This window comes from Rhinoderma darwinii, chromosome 2 (assembly GCF_050947455.1).
Source record: "Rhinoderma darwinii isolate aRhiDar2 chromosome 2, aRhiDar2.hap1, whole genome shotgun sequence".
In the NCBI taxonomy this organism is placed as follows: domain Eukaryota; kingdom Metazoa; phylum Chordata; class Amphibia; order Anura; family Rhinodermatidae; genus Rhinoderma; species Rhinoderma darwinii.
In genome coordinates, this window is record NC_134688.1 from 426,232,384 (window position 1) to 426,245,984 (window position 13,601).

Sequence of the window (13,601 nt, forward strand, 5' to 3'; positions counted from 1 at the left end):
AAGCCGCGGCCGGAAGTTGTCATCTTTCTGTCCGGCAGCGGCATCCGGTCCACATGAAAATGGCGCCGGATTTCGCTCTGCGAACGAGCTTCATTTTGGTCTGTGTGGGAGCGGCGCATGCGCCGTTCCCACACAGACGGCGTACGCTTCTGAGAATGGAACGGCTCCCGTTCGCATTCTCTATGGGGTTGTATGTGCCGTATTCCATCTCTGTATGTGTTGTTAATCGACACATACAGAGATGAAAAAAAAATGGCAGCCCCCATAGAGAAGTAAAAGTAAGAACACAGTAAAAATTAGAACGTGACAACACTAATAAATAACATTTTTGTTTATATTTTATTAAAAGCAATATAATAAAAAATCGTGAAACCTTCCCTTTAACCATCTCATCGCACTGCTCAACACAAAAGTCACTCTTATAAAACACTGAACCATTTGCAGACTCTGCATTCTCCTGCTACTAGCTGCGGGGGACATTTCACCAAACCCTGGTCCTCCATTTTCTTCTGCCTAGCTCAACCCCCTACCTGCCACACATAGAAACCCTGCTATTCTTAACATTCCTTGTATGGCGGGATTCACACGAACGGGTCGTTCCCGAGCCCGAGTGCCGGCCGGTAAAATCGGCCATTCTGCCCGGCCGGTTTGCATAAAGTTTTGCATCCGGGCCGGGCAGATCCGGACAGTGACATCAGCGGCAACTCCTGAAGGGGAATCCCCATGTGTTCGGGGATTCCGCTTCAGGAGTTTCCCCTGATGTCACTGCCCAGATATGGACAGAGACATCAAGCGCTCTGTCCAGGAGCGGAATCCCCGAAAACACGGGGATTCCGCTCCTTCAAGGAGCTAAAGTGCTGCTAGCACATAGCAGAGCGGGGAGATACCTCCCTGCTCTGCTATAGTGGTGTCGCTACAGTAGCAGCAGCAGCTGCTAGCGGCGCCATCGAAGGTGTCGCCGGGCCAGGGTGCTTTTCAAGCAGGGGAAGGGAGCCAGCGCAGCGCTCCCTTCCACCTGCTGTACACCCCGGCCCTGCCACACCGTGTACAGCGATGCCATTCGTCAGAATGGCATCAACTCCTCCTCACATGCACTCTGCGCTGGAGGAGGAGGAGATAGAGCGCAAGCCAATGGGTCAATGGGTGCGTGAAAACCACGCATGCCGCACGGAAGCACTTCCGTGCGAACTGCGTGATTCGTGCAACAGCTGTCAAAAGGATGAATGAAAACAGAAAAGCACCACATGCTTTTCTGGTTACAAACATCCAAACGGAGTGTCATGATGGCGGCTGCGCGAAAAGCACGCAGCCGCGCATCATATGCTGCTGCCACACGGAGCTGTTAAGTGGCATTTTGCGCACGCAAAATGCCGTGTTTTTGCGTGCACAAAAGCGGCGCGCTCGTGTGAATCCAGCCTTATTCACAACTTTTTCCTTTCTAACTCTCTCAACCTCCTGACTATTACAGAAACATGGCTACACCTGTCTGACACCACTTCCAGTACATCTCTATCTTATGGTGGTCTCCATTACTCTCACGCCCCCAAACCTGAGAACAGGCAGGGTGGAGGAGTAGGTATACTTATTTCCCCACACTACACTTTCCTGGTGATTCCCCCTGTTCCCTCTTTCGCCCATTCTTCTTCCGAGTGGCAGTTGTCTAAAAACGTCCCATCACTGGCACACGCCTCAAATCGCACTTGTCAGCTGTTGAGAACTTACAACTTCACAGAAACTGCCCTTACTAAAGTCTCAAACTATCTTTTGGCGGCTAAATCTAACGGTGTCACGTAGCGGGTTAGTGGACCCACTAGGCCGCACCGCCGTAGCAGGGAGGCAGCTGGCCAAACAACAGGAACCCCAGAATACAAAGTCCCGCACAAGGGTACCTGGATAGTCCAGACAGTGAGCGCAGCTCTGGCACTGATGGAGATGGGTGCAGCAGGTATCGCCAAACGTGGCGGATGTCACAGGTGCCGCAGGTTGCACCAGACGTGGCGAATTCCTCCGGGCATGGCAGAAGACACAGGATGTGGCAGAAGACACAGGATGTGGCGGATGACACATGCCGCAGGTTGCGCCAGATGTGGCGAATTTCTCAGGACGGGGCAGATGACACAGGACGTGACACTACTCCGATACTAATAGGCACAGGGACAAGAACAGCACGGGATACAGGAACAGGTAACAGGGCAAGGGTAACAACTGGAACGGGAAACACTAAGGGACCATTTGCAAGACAGACTGGGAAAACAACAACGCTCAGGCAAGGATCAGAAGGCCTGGGGCCTTCTTATATACCAGGAAATCATGGCAGTTGATGATGATGCCGATTTCCTCTGTGCGCTGGCCAATTAAGGCCGGGCACGAGCGTGCGCGCGCACCCTACGGGACACAGCAGACCGGAGCCGAAGTGAGTGCTGGTGTCTCCTAGGAAGGAGATGGGGACCAGCAGAGTCAGCAGCGGGTACTTGAGATGTGGTCAACACTGGAAGATGGACTCTAAGATGTTGACTGTACACAATGTGAAATGGAGTGGAAGTGGTGGACTCACTTGTGTGGTTGTTGTATGAGAACTCGGCCCATGGAAGAAGCTGTACCCAGTTATCGTGCTGTGAAGAGATGAAGTGGCGGAGATAATTGTCCATTATCTGGTTGATCCTCTCAACTTGCCCATTGGACTAAGGGTGATAAGCTGAGGAAAAGTCTAATCTCACATCCAGGAGTTTACAGAGGGCTCTCCAGAACTTTGAAGTAAACTGAACCCCCCAGTCGGACACAAAGTGAAGAGGCAAGCTATGCAAGCGAAAGATGTGTTGAATGAAGAGACTCGCCAGTCGAGGAGCAGAAGGTAGGCCGGTCAGCGGAATAAAATGTGCCATTTTAGAGAACCGGTCCATTACCACCCAGACAGTGTTGCATCCTGCTGAGGGGGGAAGGTCTGTGACAAAGTCCATCATAATGTGCTGCCAGGGGGAATTGGGTACAGGCAGAGGTTGAAGCAGGCCGGCAGGCTTGGAGTGAGTAACTTTGTTAGAAGCAGACACCATGCAAGAAGAGACAAAGTCCAGAACATCTTTAGGTAGCGTGGGCCACCAGAAGTGACGAGCAATCAGGTGTCGGGTTTTATGGACACGAGCATGCCCAGCAAGTTTAGAACTGTCTGCCCAGCGGAGAATTCTTCTCCTATCCGCCAACCGAACAAAAGTCCTCCCCGGAGGGATGCCTCTAACCTGCAGTGGATTAGCAGTGACAATGCAGGACGGGTCTATGATAGTCTGAAGGGACTCCACCGTGTCTTCTGTCTCAAATGATCTGGACAGGGCATCGGCCCTCACATTCTTGTCCGCGGGACGATAGTGGAGCACAAACTGGAAACGGGTGAAGAACAGCGACCACCTGGCTTGACGGGGATTCAGTCGTTGAGCAGACTGAAGGTAGGTAAGGTTCTTGTGGTCGGTGTAGATCAGGATGGGGTGAGCTGCGCCCTCCAGCAGATGTCTCCACTCCTCCAGAGCCAATTTGATGGCCAGTAGCTCCCGATCACCAATAAAGTAATTGCGCTCAGCAGAAGAAAAAAGTCTAGAATAGCAGCCACATACTACTGCCTTTCCTTTGGAGCTCCTCTGGAACAGAAGTACACCAGCACCAACAGAGGAAGCGTCCACTTCCAGTGAGAACTGCTGAGATATGTCAGGATGGTGGAGGATCGAAGCTGAAGTGAAGGCTCTCTTGAGGCTAATAAATGCGGACTCTGCCTCTGGAGTCCACACCTTGGCGTTTACACCCTTCTTGGTAAGGGTAGAGATGGGAGCCGTCAGAGATGAGAAGTTTGGAATAAACTGCCGGTAGAAATTGGCGAATCCCAGGAACCGCTGTATGGCCCTTAAGCCTTGAGGACGTGGCCACTCCAGGACAGCTTTCACTTTCTCAGGATCCATCTTGAGACTTTGATCCGAGATGATGTAGCCCAGGAAGGTCAGAGAACTCTTCTCAAAGACGCACTTCTCCAGCTTGGCGAAAAATGATTCTCCCTTAATCGTAGTAGAACCTGACGGACATGCACAAATCAAAATATCATCGAGATAAACAACAACACATACATAGAGGAGATCTCGGAAAATATTAACGAACTCCTGACACACTGAAGGAGCGTTACACAGTCCGAAGGGCATCACTAGGTATTCGTAGTGCCCGTTCTGGGTGTTAAATGACGTCTTCCATTCATCACCCCGGCGAATCTGGACTAGATTTTAAGCCCCCCGCAGGTCTAGCTTAGAAAATTTTTTGGCTCCTCGTATGCGTTCAAACAGCTCGGATATAAGTGGTAACAGGTATTTGTTCTTGACCGTGATCTGGTTGAGACCACGGTAGTCAATGCAGGGTCGAAGGGATCCGTCCTTCTTTTTAACGAAGAAGAATCCAGCCCCGGCCGGCAGGAAGACTTTCGTGTGAAACCCCTCTCCAGATTCTCCTTGATATAGGCCGACATGGATAGAGACTCTGGCAAGGAGGGAGGATATACTAGGCCACGGGGGAGAGAGGCATTAGGAACCAGTTTATTGGGGCAGTCATAAGTCCGATGTGGAGGCAGCGTCTCAGCCTCCCTTTTGCTGAAAACATCTGCAAACTGAGAAAACTGGGGGGGGCAGTCCCAACAATGACTGAGGCAGAGGAGGCTTGACAGGATGGATCTGCAACAGACAACGACCAAGGCACTTGGAGCCCCATTGGAGAACCTCTCCAGAATTCCAGGACTGGGGCATGTAGTCGAAGCCAAGGCAGGCCCAAAAGAACAGGATTGATGGCCTTGGGCAAAACAAGGAAAGAAATCAGTTCAAAATGAAGTACTCCAACCTGGAGCTTCAACGGCTTGGTTTTAGAAACAATGGGATCAGGCAGAGGCAGTCCATTAACTGAGGCAACAGCCAAAAATGTCTTCAGGGGAACTGTGGGCAACTGAAGATGATCCACTAGCTCCTTTTGAATGAAGTTTGCCGCAGAACCAGAGTCAAGATAGGCAGAAACTTGATGCGTCCTCTCGCCGGATACTAGGGTCACAGGAATAGTCAGCTTGGAACAGAATGCTCTATTAGGTACCGTTCCACCTAGGGTTGTTACTCCAACCAATCCTAGGCAATGGGGTCTCTCTGGCCTCTGGAGACACAGACACACAATATGGCCTCAAACAAAGTCCAGAAGTGTGTCTGCGTTGTTTCTCCTGAGTAGACAATTTGACATTGTTACTCTGCATAGGATCATCTGGTGGGACGACAGAGGAGGATTGCTGGAAAGTATAATCCGGCCTAGGAAGTTCTCTCTCCCGGAGAACCTCTTGGGAACGCTCCCGGACCCTCATATCAACCCGGGAGGCGAGTAGGATAAGATCGTCCAGGGTAGATGGCAGATCGCAAGCAGCCAGCTCGTCCTTAATTCCTGAAGACAGTCCCTGCCAGAATGTGGCCACCAAAGCCTCGTTGTTCCAGGTTAATTCAGCAGCCAGGATACGGAACTGAATGGCATACTCGCCCACGGAGAGGTCCCCCTGGTGTAGGGTCAGCAATGATGCAGCAGCCGAAGAAACTCTCCCAGGTTCCTCAAAGATCGAGCAGAAGGTCTGTAAGAAGGACTGCAAGTCACGGGTCTCAGGTCCCTGATGTTCCCACAGAGGATTAGCCCATGCCAGGGCTTTGCCAGTAAGGAGAGAGATGATGAAGGCGATCCTGACGTCATCCGAAGAGAAGGACCAGGCATGTAGTCTGAAGTGGATCAGGCACGGATTCAAAAATCCCCTGCAGGTCATCGGATCTCCGACATAGCGTGAAGGTAGTGGCAGGAAGTACAGGGGATCGGTACCAGTACAGACAGGAAGTGTAGCAGGAGGAACAGCAGGAATGGGTGCGGTGACGACTGGTGGGAACAAGCAGCCGATGGGCTGTGGCGTTCACCGACAGGAGGAGTTGGTCTTGTCGTCACTGGAGATCCTCCATCCCGGCCAGCATGGCTTGTGTCGTCAAGGTCTCAGGTTGACCAGTGGGGTCCATGGCCTGAGCGTACTGTCACGCAGCGGGTTAGTGTACCCACTAGGCCACACCGCCGTAGCAGGGAGGCAGCTGGCCAAACAACAGGAACCCTAGAATAAAAAGTCCCGCACAAGGGTACCTGGATAGTCCAGACAGTGGCCGCAGCTCTGGCACTGATGGAGATGGGTGCAGCAGGTATCACCAAACGTGGCTGATATCACAGGTGCCGCAGGTTGCGCCAGACATGGCAAATTCCTCCGGACGTGGCGGATTACACAGATGCCGCAGGTTGCACCAGACGTGGCGAATTCCTGAGGACGTGGCAGATGACACAGGACATGACACGACTCCGATACTAATAGGCACAGGGACAAGAACAGCATGGGATACAGGAACAGGGAAAGGGTAACAACTGGAATGGGAAATACAAAGGGACCATTTGCAAGGCAGAATGGGAAAACTTACAACGCTCAGGCAAGGATCAGAAGGCCTGGGGTCTTCTTATAGACCAGGAAATCATGGCAGTTGATGATGATGGCGATTTCCTCTGTGCGCTGGCCCTTTAAGGCTGGGCACGAGCGTGCGCGCTCAGTATACGGGACACAGCAGACCGGAGCGGAAGTGAGCGCTGGTGTCTCCTAGGAAGGAGATGGGGACCAGCACTCACGGATCCATGGCTGCGGGCGTCGGGAGGTGAGTAAACCCGACGGCCCGTGGCCATGGACGCTACATACGGCAAATACTCTCTACTAATTCTTCTGGATCTCTCTGCAGCCTTTGACACTGTAGATCACAAACTCCTACTTAACATGCTCTACTCTATTGGCCTTAAAGACACTGCTCTCTCTTGGTTTTCTTCCTATCTTTCTGACCGCCCGTTCAGTGTGTCATTTACTGGTTCTACTACTTCTCCTCTTCCCCTTGCTATTTGGGTTCCTCAGGGATCAGTCCTAGGTCCGCTTCTCTTTTCTCTCCACACAGCTTCTATTGGATAAACCATCAGCAGATTTGGCTTCCAGTACCATCTATACGCTGATGACACCCAATTATATGCCTCTTCCCATGACATCACCCCTGCTCTAATTCAAAACACCAGTGATTGTCTGTCCGCTGTCTCTAACATCATGTCCTCTATCTGAAACTGAATCTTTCTAAAACTGAGCTCCTTGTGTTCCCACCATCTACTAACCTACCTAAACCTGGTGTCTCCATCTCAGTGTGTGGCACTACCATAACTCCCAGGCAGCACGCCTGCTGTCTTGGGGTTATTTTTGACTCAGATCTTTCTTTTACTTCACACATTCAACCACTTACGCCTCATGCACACGACCGTGTGCGCCTGCCGAGTCCTGTCATTGATCCGATATTGAAAACAGCGGCGTAAAAAACACCCCGTCTGAACTAAATGCCTTTTTCCCATTGAATTCAATGGGAAGATGTTTGTAGGCATTTAGCTAGCGGTTTTCAAGGCGTATTTCGAGGCGTCCTGAAGACGCCCTGAAATACGCCTGAAAACTCTGGGTGTGAACATACACTAATACAGAAAAAAACAAAAGCCGCCGACACGTGAAGAGCTCATCGCTGTCAATCAGTATACAAGGAGTCCAAATGAAAAATAGCCTAGCTACCTGCTGTTCAGCTCCTGAACGATCCAGCCTCCGTTCATGTGTTATGTTACTGTGTACCGGTCCACAGTCTAGTGTAAACGCTGCAGTCGGTCAGTCCACAGTCTAGTATTAAACCGACCCTCCCGTCCAAATAAAAATTTGACTATACATTGGCATTCCTTCCTGCGTTGGTGACCGCCGTTTTCCGCTCTTTAAAGTAGTTGCCACAGTCTCAGACTTCCTTATGGAGGCTTCTTTGGAACTCCAGCTCTCGGGTTGCCCCTGACATCACTGTGCATATATGGACAGTGATGTCAGGGGCTTACCCAGAGTTCTGGAGCAGAGCCTACACTAGTGCTCTGCTCTGGGACTGTGGCTCTGGGGTTGCCTCTGACATCACATTCCGGTCCAGGAGGATCCCCCGACGTCACTGTCTATGGACAGTGACGTCAGGGGCTCCTCCAGCAGTGGAATCCCCGGCCTAAGCGTCAGCAACGCTCTTGCTGGGGATTCCACTCCTAGCGGGAGCCCCAATGGAGCTATCTACAAGGGGTATGTGTGTGTGGCATTATCTACAGAGGGCACTGTGGCGTTATCTGGGGGTGGCATTATCTACAGAGGGCACTGTGGCATCTAGGGGGTGGCATTATCTACAGAGGGCACTTTGGCATTATCTAAAAAGAGGCTGCCCAATCTTCATACTAGGGAAGCTTCTAGAGCTTCCAGTCTCCCTGCAAGCAGCTGTTCTGATCAACTACGGACACTGAGTGTTTGGATCCAGGCTCTTTTAGAATGTATAGAGTATTCATAATGATTTATCCTTGTTACATATGTTTTAAGATGTCACTCACATTAGATTGATATGTTTATACTGCTTTTATCGATTATTCACTATTTTTACTATTTCATGAACTTTTGTATAAATTAACTCACAGGATGTGATGTCACAGTACACCTGCTATAAATTGTGTACTTGGTCTCTGTATTCCATGCTTGAGAAAGACCCTGACAAGGTTGAAACGTTGCATGTTCATGTTCTGATGAATTAAAGAAAACACCACTTTTTTTTCACTTTGTGTGCTGCAGTCTCTTTTCTCTGTATGGATTAGTGATCCCTTTTGGACCGGGGATACTTACCTGCGTGCGCTCCCCATTAAGTTGGGATACTGTTGTTCTATCTCAACTGCTGGTCGTGCTGCTGGATATTCAAGTTTTACTGTCTATGGACAGTGACATCAGGGGCTCCTCCAGCAGAGGAATCCCCGGCCTAAGCGTCAGCAAAGCTCTGGCTGGGGATACCACTCATGGGAGCCCCAATGGAGCTATATAGCTACAGGGGGTGGCATTATCTACAAAGGGCACTGTGGAATTATCTACAGTGGGCATTGTGGCATTATCTGGGGGGGTGGCATTATCTACAGAAGGCACTGTGGCATCATCTACAGAGGGCAGTGTGGCATCTAGGGGGTGACAATGTCAGGTCCGTATTTCACACCGAATAACCACCTCTGTAAATTGAAAGCTGAAGGCATGCCTGGAGAGAAGTACACCACACAAATGTCTGAGGTACAGCTTCAATGTCAGCCAGGAGGCACTGAACTTTATTCAGAACAAAGAAACACACACACACACAGAGAAGACACATGCCCCTCCCTATAGATGTGTGACTTGCTTAAATTCTATTCGCTCCCCCAGCTGTAACTTTTCCTATACATTCTTCTGCACACTCCTCTTTGCATTCCAGGGGGCGGTGTCTTCCATAGGTGTGTCCGACATGAACAAAGAACTTGTTATATATATCAGTATATTACACAAAGAACTGAAATGTATATACATATGTGTGAGGATAATATTTTTCAGACAATATACATAGTAATGATCCCTGACAGTCCCCCCTAAAAATATTATTACTCTATCCCTGAGTCTTGCCTAGCAACCTACCACTGACCACTCGAACCAGGCGGGTAGGGGTTTTGGATTTCTTCACCAGCTTGAGACGAGCTACTCCTGATGAGTAACCCCCCTTTGTACCTGGACTTCCAAGGTGTCGGAGTGGTCCTAACTTTCCCTATTCTCCTCTGGATACAGGATGGTTGTCTTGATATAATCTACAAACCACTGCTGGTTGTAATATATATATATATATATATTAATCCGGTCTACATTTTTATTAACAGTAATAATTGTCGCACTGTCACTTAGTGTCCTAATGGGACTTTACCCCTGCAGATATGACAGGTCATGGGCAGCACAGTGACCTTCACCTCACACCTTCACATAAAACTCCTCAGATTGTAATTTGCAGCACCGTGGCATATTTACACACATTATAATTATAAACCTCAGACATTATAAACAATAGGGCCTCAGCTAATAACATAATGCTATCACCCATCTCATGCTATCACCCTCAGGTCTCGGGTCCCATCAGTTCATTGCCAGTCCTGTACACCATCATCTTCTTCTTCTCCTGTCTTCTGCTCTTCACTGACTGTCACCCTCAGGGTAACCCACACAATTGTGGAGTCAGACTACGTTGGTGTCCAGTGGGGGAGTTATTATTACCCCCTCCTGGTCACTTATCAAAACACTTGATCCTGCTGTCGGATTCACTCAGGTCTTTGGTCTTTACTTTGCTGATGTCATCAGGACTTGGTTTGGTCCTTCTCATCTGTCCGACACCGTCTCCTTTGGTTTACGTCATCAGGCTGTACATAGCACCTCATGTTGTGAGCCTGGGGTGAGATCCCACGTAGGCGGATTAGTGGAGTTGTATTGTGACTATCAAACCCTCCGCATCTGTACTCTTCCTCTGGCAAGTTACTCGTCTGGGCGGCCGCTTAGAATTGTGACACTGCCGTCAGTTCATGATAAACGCGTTGTACTGGCTCAGGCTGTGCCTGCCGCATCTCAGTGATGGAGTTCATCGTGTTAAAAGTCTTATTGTTCATATTTACTGGCACTTGCTGGGGACCCCCAACTCTTGTCAATTGTTAAAATAAATACTAATCTGGTGATAACATCATCCGCATACACTATAAACGTTGTTCTAAGTACATACAATAATGTCAGGCCCCTAAATGACATCAAACACCTTTATATAAGGAAAAACTTCTCTGTTACAATGGACAGGGCACCTAGAAGATGTGTAATTATTGGGTACATTTCATTTGCACTTGGTGATACTTTTTCAGCAGGATTTGTACCTTGATCTCAGCTGATTGCCTGGAACATCTCCACCTCACAGAAAGATACACAGATTCCACATGTTTATCTGACAAGCGTCTTAAACCTATTTTTCTTACTCTAATCTGGTTCGTTCTACCTGGGAAGGCCTCTCAAGGTCGGTTCTCTTCGTAGGAGGCGGGTATGATAAGGTTGGCACCGGTCTGCCAGGACTGTTCTGTAGGCAAATCAAACAGCTCTAACAGAATTTAGCAGCGACAGCTGTAAAACCTGGGACATACCAATTAGATCTTACCCAAATAATTAATTTGAAGAAAAACATTAACAAATAGCATCTTTACATCAAACGTTCACACTGGTCAGTAACTAAAACTTACAAACTGATTCTTCTTCTTTATATACATATCTATACATACACATATACACTGCACAGAATTCTCTGCTCTAAAATTTCCCTTTCACAACAAAAATAAAAAATAAACAAATAAAAATGTTTTCTAATGGGAATATTCCACTTCTGTACCTTTTATCTGACGCATGACTCTAATAGTCCAATGCTAAGGCTGGTCCAGAACTTTACATAAAACTTAACCTCAGTATTTAATATTCCCACAACACTTCTTAAATACAATTATTAAACAAACTAACCTTGGGACAATGTCTAGAGAACTGCTGACATCTTATCATTGTACAAACACCAGTTCAATACTTGGGATAACATTGTTCCCCCGTCACTTACACACAATGTCTGCAATGGGGAAGATACCGGCCGGGCTTCAGGCCCCCCCTGAGAACAGGTCTACACACATGAGCACTTTGTCATACACTTCTACCTCGGGTAGTTGTATGTTCTGCAGTCGCTGGGACGGGTAATCTGGCCGGGCTTCACAGGTACCTTTGCTGTTTTACCTATGTCATGCCGTGCGCACATCACGCCGGCTGCTACAAACCTAGTGGTGGCATTATTGTATCCAGGGACAAGCCAATTTACTGATAACTGGCCGCACATACCCTTGTTGTCAGTTCTGTCTTCTCTCGCTCTCTCAATTGGCTTACCCGATGATCCAATAAAGTTCCTACTACCAATGGGCCCATAATTGTGGGCGATGCCAAAAGCGTACCCAGAGTCAGTGTAAATGTCGGCCGTCTTACCTTCTGCCAGGTTACAAGCCTCAGCGAGCACCTCCAGCTCCGCTCCTTGAGATGAACAAGAAGGTGAGAGTGGTTTCTGGGTAATTTACCTGGTGCCTCGTATCCCGGCTTGTACATACTGTATAATAAAATCTCTTTATTACAAATTTACATTAAAAAACCATGTCACATATAGATAGAACATCTCAAAGGGGTGGCGTCTTCATCCTCTAAAATAAAACCAAATGTTATACACTTCTCCACACTCATCTGATAATCCAGAATACTTTGAGAATCTCACTTTTATCAGGTTCTGCAAATACTTGCTTAATACAAAAACAAATAAAAAGAAAACATTCCCAAAAACTTTACATCAAATTAACAATGTCCAGACAATTTTTGTTTTGCCTTCTCCCTCATCTAAATCCATAAAGACTCGTGTGAGTGACGTCACCTCTGCCTCCTGTGTAAATTTGCTGGTGGGAGATGGTCTCTTACACATTTTTAGATCTCCTGAAACCAAATTAATTAACTCAAAACAAACCAAAATTGTACCTGATCAGTCCCTTCACCCTTCCCCCCTTTGTGGACTCTGCGAAAGTAATGTAGCAGAGTTCAAAACTACATCTCAACATAACAAAGTCTGGCACTAGTTTAACCCCCTGTAATGTGCAACAGCCTGAAACAAAAATGACTTTTTCCTGACGAAAATACATTTGATCTTTACAATGACACAACTCATGTGTGAAATCAAAAACAAAACAATTGTAGTTAGTTATTCAATAAAACAAAAAATATTATCTCTGATAACATTAATTACTGCAAACCAATAAACTGTATATATAAATAGGGAACGGTGGGGGCACATACATTTTCAAAACCCCGTGTCTCACAGTATCTGTAGTTTAATACATCTGAATTAACATCAAAACACATGAAATCTGATCACATAAATATCGGAACGTTTATAAACAACAGCGCATGCGCAAAAGAGAAGAAATTTATTTCGGTTTGTAGACATTACTGATATATATATATATCTCAGCAGTGCATATTGAAATCCCTTTGTCCCATCAGCCCTGCAGACTGCACCCAGTCAGCCCCCCTCCTCCTCCCAAACACAGCACACTACAGGGGAGAGGGAGGGGGGTCACACACTCATTTCTCACAACTTCTCACAGCTTCTCACAATCTTAACACTTTCAATGCCGGCAAAACAACATACGTATCTGCAATCATTCATCACACCATTGTATAGGAATTATCTACGTATCAAACACATCTTTAACCGTACAATCTGTCGGCCACCATCTCTATATTATGATGACGTGTTGTTTCATCAGTGAACTAGACTGGAACTTCTGTAAATAGAAAAGACACTACAAATGACAAAATTAACAAGGTGATTATTTCATACTGATTTGGTTGGGCCGGGCGTGGCCACATCAGGGGTGGGTGGTGGGGGGCAGCCTCTCCCATTGGAAACACATTGCGCAGCTGTGAAGGGGGGGGGGGTTCCCCACCCACAATGAGGACACACTCAACATGAGGTTACGGACACCATTACCGGGCGTCGGCTGGTCCTGTGTTTTCTAATACATATAACATACAATACCTTTCTTATTACTAACTTCCATTCACTTCACCAAATCAT